Raw genomic sequence first — 11,522 nt, 5'->3', positions numbered from 1 at the left:
CTTAACATTTAGATCTTTAATAAATTATTTATTTTTGTGTATGGTGTTAGAAAATGTTCTAGTTTCATTCTTTTACAAGTGGTTGACTAGTTTTCCCAGCACCACTTGTTAAAGGGATTGTCTTTTCCCCTTTGTATATTCTTGCCTCCTTTGTCAAAGATAAGGTGCCCATAGGTGTGTGGATTTATCTCTGGGCTTTCTATTTTGTTCCATTGATCTATTTTTCTGTCTTTGTGCCAGCACCATACTGTCTTGATGACTATGGCTTCGTAGTAGAGCCTGAAGTCAGGCAGGTTGATTCCTCCAGTTCCATTCTTCTTTCTCAAGATTGCTTTGGCTATTCGAGGTTTTTTGTATTTCCATACAAATTGTGAAATTATTTGTTCTAGCTCTGTGAAAAATACCACTGGTAGCTTGAAAGGGATTGCATTGAATCTGTAGATTGCTTTGGGTAGTGTACTCATTTTCACTATATTGATTCTGCCGATCCATGAACATGGTATATTTCTCTATCTATTAGTGTCCTCTTTGATTTCTTTCACCAGTGTTTTATAGTTTTCTTTATATAGGTCTTTAGTTTCTTTAGGTAGATATATTCCTAAGTATTTTATTCTTTTCGTTGCAATGGTGAATGGAATTGTTTCCTTAATTTCTTTTTCTACTTTCTCATTATTAGTGTATAGGAATGCAAGGGATTTCTGTGTGTTGATTTTATATCCTGTAACTTTGCTATATTCATTGATTAGCTCTAGTAATTTTCTGGTGGAGTCTTTAGGGTTTTCCATGTAGAGGATCATGTCATCTGCAAACAGTGAGAGTTTTACTACTTCTTTTCTAATTTGGATTCCTTTTATTTCTTTTTCTGCTCTGATTGCTGTGGCCAAAACTTCCAGAACTGTGTTGAATAGTAGTGGTGAGAGTGGGCATCCTTGTCTTGTTCCTGACTTTAGGGGAAATGCTTTCAATTTTTTACCATTGAGGATAATGTTTGCCGTGGTTTATCATATATGGCTTTTATTATGTTGAGGTATGTTCCTTCTATGCCTGCTTTCTGGAGGGTTTTTATCATAAATGGATGTTGAATTCTGTCAAAGGCTTTCTCTGCATCTATTGAGATAATCATATGGTTTTTTATCTTTCAATTTGTTAATGTGATATATCGCATTGTATGATTTGCAAATGTTGAAGAATCCTTGCATCCCTGGGATAAAGCCCACTTGGTCATGATATATGATCTTTTTAACATGTTGTTGGATTCTGTTTGCTGGAATTTTGTTAAGGATTTTTGCATCTATGTTTATCAGTGATACTGGCCTGTAGTTTTCTTTTTTTGTGTCATCTTTGTCAGGTTTTGGTATTAGGGTGATATTGGCCTCTTAGAATGAGTTTGGAAGTTTACCTTCCTCTGCAATTTTCTGGAAGAGTTTGAGTAGGATAAGTGTTAGCTCTTCTCTAAATTTTTGGTAGAAGTCAGCTGTGAAGCTGTCTGGTCCTGGGCTTTTGTTTTTTGGAAGATTTCTGATTACAGTTTCAATTTCCATGCTTGTGATGGGTCTATTAAGATTTTCTATTTCTTCCTGGTTCAGTTTGGAAAGTTGTACTTTTCTAAGTATTTTTCCATTCTTCCAAATTGTCCATTTTATTGGCATATAGTTGCTGATGGTAGTCTCTTATGATCCTTTGTATTTCTGTGTTGTCTGTTGTGATTTCTCTATTTTCATTTCTAATTTTGTTGATTTGATCCTTCTCCCTTTTTTTCTCTTGATGAGTCTGGCTAATGGATTGTCTATTTTATTTATCTTCTCCAAGATTCAGCTTTTAGCTTTGTTGAGTTTTTCTGTGGTCTTCTTTCTTTTTCATTTATTTCTGCCCTAATTTTTATGATTTCTTTCCTTCTACTAACCCTGGGATTCTTCATTTCTTCTTTTTCTAGTTGCTTTAGGTGTAGAGTTAGGTTATTTATTTTATTTTTCTCTTGTTTCTTGAGATAAGCTTGTATTGCTATGAACCTTCCCCTTAGCACTGCTTTTACTGAATCCCATAGGTTTTGGGTTGTTGTGTTTTCATTTTCATTTGTTTCTATGCATATTTTGATTCCTTTTAAAATTTCTTCTGTGATTTGTTGGTTATTCAGAAGCATGTTATTTAGCCTCCATGTGTTTGTATTTTTAATAGCTTTTTTCCTGTAGTCGACATCTAATCTTACCTCACTGTGATCAGAAAAAATGCTTGAAATGACTTAAACTTTTTTTAATTTACCAAGGCTAGATTTATGGCCCAGGAAAAAGTGATCTATCCTGGAGAAGGTTCCATGTGCACTTGAGAAAAACATGAAATTCATTGTTTTGGGGTGAAATGTCCTATAGATATCAATTAGGTCTAACTGGTCCATTGTATCATTTAAAGTTTGTGTTTCCTTGGTAATTTTCTGTTTAGTTGATCTATCCATAGGTGAGAGTGGGGTATTAAAGTCTCCCACTATTATTGTGTTATTGTTAATTTCCCCTTTCATACTTGTTAGCATTTGCCTTACATATTGCGGTGCTCCTAGGTTGGGTGCATATATGTTTATAATTGTTATATCTTCTTCTTGGATTGATCCTTTGATCATTATGTAGTGTCCTTCTTTGTCTCCTTTCACAGCCTTTATTTCAAAGTCTATTTTATCTGATATGAGTATTGCTACTCTCTCTGTTTTCTTTTTGATTCTCGTATTTTTGCATTTGTGAAATTATTTTGTTTTGTTCTTCAGCCTGTCTGTATTCACTTTACTTAGCATTTTTGATATATGATCCATTGCCTTTGTTGTTTTTTTTTGAGTTTTTGTTTTGTTGGATCTTTTTGTTCTGTTGTTGTATTGATTTTCTTGTTTAGCTTTTGATTCTCTTCATTTGTGATCTTGTGGGTACAGTAATCTGGCTGCAGTTTTTCTCTTTCATCACTTCAAGTATGTCCTGCTATTCTCTTCTGGCCTGAAGAGTTTCTTTGAAAGATCAGCTATTATCCTTATGGAATCCTTTGTGTGTTATTTGTTGTTTTTCCCCTGCTGCTTTTAATACTTGCTCTTTGCATTTGATTTTTGTTAGTTTGATTAATATGTGTCTTGGGTGTTTCACCTTGGGTTTATCCTGCTGGTAGTTTGTTGCTCCTCTTTATTGTGGAGGTTCCTCCCTGTGGGTAAGGTTGGACGAGTGGCTTGTCAAGGTTTCCTGGTTAGGGAAGTCTGCGTTGGTGTTCTGGTGGGTGGAGCTGAATCTCCTCTCTCTGGAGTGCAGTGAAGTGTCCAGTAGTGAGTTTTGAGGTGTCTGTGTGTTTGGTGTGACTTTTGGCTGCCTGTATTTTAATGCTCAGGGTTATGTTCCTGCATTGTTGGAGAATTAGTTTGGTACGTCTTGCTCTGAAACTTGTTGACTCTCGGGTGGAGCTTGGCTTCAGTGTAGGTATGGAGGCTTTTGGACGAGCCCTTGTTGATTAATGTTCCCTGGAGTCAGGAGTTTTCTGGAGTTCTCAAGTTTTGGATTTAAGCCTCCTGCCTCTGGCTTTCAGTCTTATTCTTACGGTAGCCTCAAGACTTCTCCATCCATACAGCACTGATGATAAAACATCTGGGTTAATGGTGAAAAGATTCTCCACAGTGAGGGACACCCAGAGAGGTTCACAGAGTTACATGGAGAAGAGAAGAGGGAGGAGGGAGATAGAGGTGACCAGGAGAAGAGGAGGAATCAAAAGAGGCGAGAGCAGTCTAGCCAGTAATCAATTCCCTATGTGCTCTCCACAGTCTGGAACACTTAGATATGTTCATGGAGTTCCATAGAGAAGAGAAGAGGGAGGAAAGAGATAGAGGTGACCAGAGAAGAGGGGGAGTCAAAAGGAGAAAGAGATCTGGCCATTAATCAGTTCCCTAAGTGTTCTCCAAAGCCCGGGACACCTAAGAAGATTCACAGAGTTAAGTAGAGAAGAGAAGGGGGAGGGATGAGATAAAGGTGACCTGGGGAGGGAAAGGAGAGTCAAAAGGGGGAGAGAGCAATCAAGCTTTCATACTCCTAAGTAAAAATTGGTACTGAAGATTGGATTCTTAAAGGTACAAAATTGATAACAAAAACCAAAAAGCAAAGATTAAAAATCTAGAGTAGAGGTTAGACTTTCAAAAATGCAATATTTTTAAAAAATCGCAAAAATTATAAAAAATATATATGAAATTTGCTTTAAAAATAAGGTCTTTTTTTTGCAAAGTAATATTAGGTTATAAAAAGAATTAAAGGAGTAATAAAGAACTTAAAAATAATAAAAATTGAAAACATTGAAAAATGATAATAGTAAAATATATCTAGGAATTTTTCTGGAGCTGTTAAGGGCAGTGTGGGGTCAGTCCAGTTCTGATAGTTCCTTGTTCCAGCTTATACTTCTTCTCAAGGTCTACAGGCCCCTTCCAGTGTAGTCGGTGCTAACTACAGGGTTTTAATCTGTGGCACCTGTCACTTCCAGAGCAGTCCCTCTTCTTTATTTTGGCTGCCTCTGTTTGCAAGTCTCTTCAGTGTCTAATTTCCACCCTGACAACAAGGGGGTGAAGGTGGTCACTTATTTAAGCTAACTTGTTCAGTTGTGCTGTGGGGAGGGAGGAACACTGCAAACAAATATCACTGGCATGTGTGGGGAGTGCTCACAGTGTCTGGGCTACACTGGGTTTGCCCCCGCTCGTGGTGTGTGTGCTTTCACGGTCTACACTGCTCAGGCTCCAGGTTGCTCTGCAGGGGAACTGTCTAAAGTGGGCCCTGGGTAGCATGCACTCCCTGGGTCTAAGCCGCTCAGGTTCAGGTTCTCAGGTACTCCACAAAGGCGCAGACTCGGTTGGGCCTGCGTTTTGTGCCCTTCCCAGGTCCGAGCAGCTCAGGTGACCTGGTGTTTGGTGAGTGCTCTCTCTCCAGGTGGGGGTGCGTCTTAACGCCTCCCCAGTCCCAGTCCCTCGGTTTCCTGGGTGGCAGCATGAGCGCTGTCTCAGGTGTGCTGTGTGTCTCCTCTGGGGAGCTGATCTCTGACTGTGACCCTCCTGGTGGATGTCAACCATCCAGGATTCCAGGAAGACTTTGTTACTAACTGGGAGCCTGCTCACAGTTTGGTGGAGGATGCCGCTTGCCTTCCAGCTCTGGCTGTTGCCCACCTGCCTCCCTGCCTCCAGCGGGGGGAGGGCCCAGTCTGCTAGCTCTTCTCTGGTATTTGCTCAATCCTTTGTTCTGTGAGTGGGCTAGGCTGTGCTTCAGAGCTTTCAACAGAAAGTTCTTTCTTTATTTTCTCTCTGGCTATCCCACAGTTTGGGTTGCTATCTCAGGTTAGCTCCCTCGGATTGTCCTCAGGGCATTCAGGCCCGGTACCCACCCTATGCGTGCAGCCCGCGCCTCCCTGTTCAGCCCCCACCGCTGCTGGCGGACATGAGTTTCTGGGCTACCTCTCCACTGGGACTCACGGGTAGGCACGTAATCTGTGGGTTCTTTTTTTTTATTTCCTCCTGGTTATGTTGCCCTCTGAGATTCCAAAACTCCCCACAGACCGGCCAGTAAGAGGGTTTCCTGGTGTTTAGAAACTTCTCCTTCATGACTCCCTCCCTGGGACAGGTCTCTGTCCCTAACTCTTTTGTCTCTTTTTATCTTTTATATTTTGTCCTACCTCCTTTCACAGAGAATGGCTTCGTTTCTGGATGCCTTGTGCCCTCCGCCAATGTTCAGAAGTTGTTATGTGGAATTTGCTCAGTGTTCAAATGACCTTTCGATTAATGTTGTGGGGAGAAAGTGGTCTCTCTGTCCTATTCCTCTGCCATCTTAGGACTGCCCCTCCAAATTGCAATTTCTTGAGGATCCGAAATAAACCCATTTTTTGCCAGAGAAATGAATGAAGAATATTTACTTTAGGTCAGCATAGCTTTATAGTGTGTTTTCAAAGTAGATATGCCTTCCAACTTACTTCTTTCAGAATTGTTTGTGCCATCCTAGTTCCTTTGAACTTGTACATACATTCCTTACTGATATCTATCCAAAAAAAGTTAGACTCTTGATTGAATTGTCTTGACTCTACAGATCAGATTGGAGAGAATAGATATCTTAACAATACTGAATCTTCCAATTCATGATCAAAGTATAGCATTCAGTTTATTTTGGTCTTTTATATTCATCAATTTACTGTGGTTTCCAGTACCTAGATCCTGCATACATTTTGTTAGTGTTTAAGCTGGTAGAGCTTTTCTCACTTTGGGGAAGTCGCCATTATGCTGTCTTCTACTCTTGTCCAGTTTCTTCACTAGCATCCTCAATCTGTCTATTTTGCAATGAATTCTAAAATCTAAATCATCTTACTTCTTTTAACTTTGATATATTTCCTTCTTTGATATATCCATACTGTCTACTCTGAATTTTGTAATAAAAAAAGAAAGAAAGAAAAATCCCAGTGTCTTTGAATAAGGTAAATGAAGAAACTGTGGTGTATTTGTGTTTTAAAAGGTAAACTGAACCGTAATAAATTGTGAAGACTTACAGAAAACATCTATTTGAATAGGGGAGTGCCAAACCATCAGTAGTTAGAAGTACTTCATGGAAGGGAGCTAGTGGCAAGGTTTTTATACAGAAGACATGGCTCATCTTCTTCATGGGACCACTTTACCCAATGACTTGGGGAACACTGTGTATTTTTTTTTTTAATTTACTGGAGTATAGTTGATTTACAATGTTGTGTTAGTTTCACATATACAGCAAAGTGATTGAATATATATATACATTCATTCTTTTTCAGATTCTATTCCATATTGGTTATTACAGAATACCGAGTTCCCTGTGCTATACTGTAGGTCCTTGTTGATTATTTATTTTATATATAGCAGTGTGTGTATATTAACCACAAGCTACTAAATTGTCCCCCCACCACAACATTTCCCCTTTGGGAACCATAAGTTTGTTTCTTAAATCTTTGAGTCTGTTTTTGTTTTGTAATAACTTCATTTCTGTTTTTTTAAAATTAGATTTCACATAGGAGTGAAATGATATATTTATCATGCTCTAACTTAGGTCACTTAGTAGGATCATCTCTAGGCCCATTCCTGCTGCAGCAAATGGCATTAGTTCACTCCTTTTTATGGCTGAGTAATATTTCACTGTATATCAGTTCAGTTCAGTCGCTCAGTCATGTCCGACTCTTTGCGACCCCATGAATCGCAGCATGCCAAGCCTCCCTGTCCATCACCATCTCCCGGAGTTCACTCAGGCTCATGTCCATCGAGTCCAGGATGCCACCCAGCCATCTCATCCTCAGTTGTGCCCTTCTCCTCCTGCCCCCAATCCCTCCAAGCATCAGAGTCTTTTCCAATGACTCAGCTCTTCTCATGAGGTGGCCAAAGTACTGGAGCTTCAGCTTTAGCATCATTCCTTCCAAAGAAATCCCCGGGTTGATCTCCTTCAGAATGGACAGGTTGGATCTCCTTGCAGTCCAAGGGACTCTCAACAGTCTTATCCAACACCACAGTTCAAAAGCATCAATTCTTCGGCGCTCAGCCTTCTTCACAGTCCAACTCTCACATCCATACGTGACCACAGGAAAAACCATAGCCTTACTAGATGGACCTTAGTCGGCAAAGTAATGTCTCTGCTTTTGAATATGCTATCTAGGTTGGTCATAACTTTTCTTCCAAGGAATAAGTGTCTTTTAATTTCATGCTGCAATCACCATCTGCAGTGATTTTGGAGACCCAAAAAATAAAGTCTGACACTGTTTCCACTGTTTCCCCATCTATTTCCCATGAAGTGATGGGACCAGATGCCATGATCTTCGTTTTCTGAATGTTGAGCTTTAAGCCAACTTTTTCACTCTCCTCTTTCACTTTCATCAAGAGGCTTGTTAGTTCCTCTTCACTTTCTGCCATAAGGGTGGTGTCATCTGCATATGTGAGGTTATTGATATTTCTCCTGGCAGTGTTGATTCCAGCTTGTGTTTCTTCCAGCCCAGCGTTTCTCATGATGTACTCTGCATATAAGGTAAATAAGCAGGGTGACAATATATAGCCTTGTTGCACTCCTTTTCCTATTTGGAACCAGTCTGTTGTTCCATGTCCAGTTCTAACTGTTGTTTCCTGACCTGCATACAGATTTCTCAAGAGGCAGGTTAGGTGGTCTGGTATTCCCATCTCTTTCAGAATTTTCCACAGTTTATTGTGATCCACACAGTCAGAGGCTTTGGCATAGTCAATAAAGCAGAAATAGATGTTTTTCTGGAACTCTCTTGCTTTTTCCATGATCCAGCAGATGTTGGCAATTTGATCTCTAGTTCCTCTGCCTTTTCTAAAACCAGCTTGAACATCAGGGAGTTCACGGTTCACGTATTGCTGAAGCCTGGCTTGGAGAATTTTGAGCATTATTTTACTGGCATGTGAGATGAGTGCAATTGTGCAGTAGTTTGAGCATTCTTTGGCACTGCCTTTCTTTGCAATCGGAATGAAAACTGACCTTTTCCAGTCCTGTGGCCACTGCTGAGTTTTCCAAATTTGCTGGCATATTGAGTGCAGCACTTTCACAGCATCATCCTTCAGGATTTGAAACAGCTCCACTGGAATTCCATCATATCTACTAGCTTTGTTCATAGTGATGCTTTCTAAGGCCCACTTGACTTTACATTCCAAGATGTCTGGCTCTAGATTAGTGATCACATCACCATGACTATCTGGGTTATGAAGATCTTTTTTGTACAGTTCTTCTGTGTATTCTTGCCATCTCTTCTTAATATCTTCCGCTTCTGTTAGGTCCATACCATTTCTGTCCTTTATCGAGCCCATCTTTGCATGAAATGTTCCCTTGGTATCTCTGATTTTCTTGAAGAGATCTCTAGTCTTTCCCATTCAGTTGTTTTCCTCTATTTCTTTACAGTGATCCCTGAAGAATGCTTTTTTATCTCTTCTTGCTATTCTTTGGAACTCTGCATTCAGATGCTTATATCTTTCCTTTTCTCCTTTGCTTTTTGCCTCTCTTCTTTTCAGAGCTATTTGTAAGGCCTCCCCAGACAGCCATTTTGCTTTTTTGCATTTCTTTTCCACGGGGATGGTCTTGATCCCTGTCTCCTGTACAATGTCACGAACCTCATTCCATAGTTCATCAGGCACTCTATCTATCATATCTAGGCCCTTAAATCTATTTCTCACTTCCACTGTATAATCATAAGGGATTTGATTTAGGTCATACCTGAATGGTCTAGCGGTTTTCCCTACTTTCTTCAATTTAAGTCTGAATTTGGCAATAAGGAGTTCATGATCTGAGCCACAGTCAGCTCCTGGTCTTGTTTTTGTTGACTGTATAGAGCTTCTCCATCTTTGGCTGCAAAGAATATAATCAATCTGATTTCCGTGTTGACCATCTGGTGATGTCCATGTGTAGTCTTCTCTTGTGTTGTTGGAAGAGGGTGTTTGCTATGACCAGTGCATTTTCTTGGCAAAACTCTATTAGTCTTTGCCCTGCTTCATTCCACATTCCAAGGCCAAATTTGCCTGTTACTCCAGGTGTTTCTTGACTTCCTACTTTTGCATTCCAGTCTCCTATAATGAAAAGGACATCTTTTTTGGGTGTTAGTTCTAAAAGGTCCTGTAGGTCTTCATAGAACCGTTCAACTTCAGCTTCTTCACCGTTACTGGTTAGGGCATAGACTTGGATAACTGTGATATTGAATGGTTTGCCTTGGAGACGAACAGAGATCATTCTGTCGTGTTTGAGATTGCATTCAAGTACTGCATTTCGGACTCTTTTGTTGACCATGATGGCTACTCCATTTCTTCTGAGCGATTCCTGTCCTCAGTAGTAGATATAATGGTCATCTGAGTTAAAGTCACCCATTCCATTCCATTTTAGTTCGCTGATTCCTGAATGTTGACATTCACCCTTGCCATCTCTTGTTTGACCACTTCCAATTTGCCTTGATTCATGGACCTGACATTCCAGGTTCCTGTGCAGTATTGCTCTTTACAGCATCGGATCTTGCTTCTATCACCAGTCACATCCACAGCTGTGTATTGTTTTTGCTTTGGCTCCATCCCTTCATTCCTTCTAGTGTTATTTCTCCACTGATCTCAGTAGCATATTGGGCACCTACTGACCTGGGGAGTTCCTCTTTCAGTATCCTATCATTTTGCCTTTTCATACTGTTTATGGGGTTCTCAAGGCAAGAATACTGAAGTGGCTTGCCATTCCCTTCTCCAGTGGACCACACTCTGTCAGACCTCTCCAACATGACCCGCCCGTCTTGGATTGCCCCACAGGCATGGCTTGGTTTCATTGTGTTAGTCAAGGCTGTGTTCCTAGTGTGATTAGATTGACTAGTTTTCTGTGAGTATGGTTTCAGTGTGTCTGCCGTCTGATGCCCTCTTGCAACACCTGCCATCTTACTTGGACTTCTCTTACCTTGGGCGTGTGGTATCTCTTCACGGCTGCTCTAGCAAAGCACAGCCTCTGCTCCTTACCTTGGACGAGGTGTATCTCCTTACCGCCACCGTTCCTGACCTTCAACATGGGATAGCTTCTCTAGGCCCTCCTGCGCCTGCGCCGCCACCACTCCTCGGGATGCTCCTCCTGGCCACCCGGCCGCCGGCCCTGGCCTTGGGCGTGGGTGTTTCCTCCCAGCTGCCGCCCCTGGCCTCAGGCTCGGGGTGGCTCCTCAGGGTCACCGCCCCTTGCCTCGGGCACAAGGAGTCTCCTCCCAGCTAACCCCCTTGGCCTCAGGCTCGGGGTGGCTCCTCAGGGTCACTGCCCTTGGCCTCAGGTGCGAGGTGTCTCCTCCCAGCCGCCCCTGCCCTCGGATGCAGGATAGCTCCTCTAGGCTGCCCCTGACCTCAGATGCGGGGTAGCACCTCTCGGCCACCGCCCTGACCTTGGACGCAGGATGTCTCCTCCCAGCCGCCACTGACCTCGGACGCGGGGTAGCTCCTCTCGGCCGCCGCCCCTGACCTCGGAGGTGGGGTGTCTCCTCCTGGCCGCCGCCCCTGACCTCGGATGCAGGATAGCTCCTCCAGGCCGCCCCTGACCTCAGACACTAAGCGCAGGCGGCGCACTAAGTGCTGGCGGCTGCGAGGGCCGGCACACTAAGCGCGGCCGAGAGGAGCTACCCCAGGTCCGAGGTCAGGGTCAGCAGCCTAGAGTGCCAGGCTGCAATGGCGCCGGAACGGCCGAGAGGAGCTACCCTGCGTTTGAGGTCAGGGGCGGCAGCTGATAGGAGCTACCCCGCATCCGAGGTCACTGTATATATGTATGTGTGTATATATATATATACATACACACACACATATACACTACTTCTTTATGCATTCATTTGTCAATGGACATTTAGATTGCTTCCATGTCCTGGATATTTTAAATAGTGCAGTAGTGAACATTGGGGTGAATGTGTATTTTTGAATTATGGTTTCCTCTACATACACGCCCAGGAGTGGGATTGCTGGATCATATGGTATATCTTCGTTTTTTATGGAACCTCCATACTGTTCTCCATAGAGGCTGTTACCAATTTAC

This window comes from Capra hircus, chromosome 22, assembly GCF_001704415.2.
Source record: "Capra hircus breed San Clemente chromosome 22, ASM170441v1, whole genome shotgun sequence".
Classification (NCBI taxonomy): Eukaryota; Metazoa; Chordata; class Mammalia; order Artiodactyla; family Bovidae; genus Capra; species Capra hircus.
The sequence above is the reverse complement of the archived record's forward strand: the minus strand, read 5'-3'. Positions refer to the sequence as shown.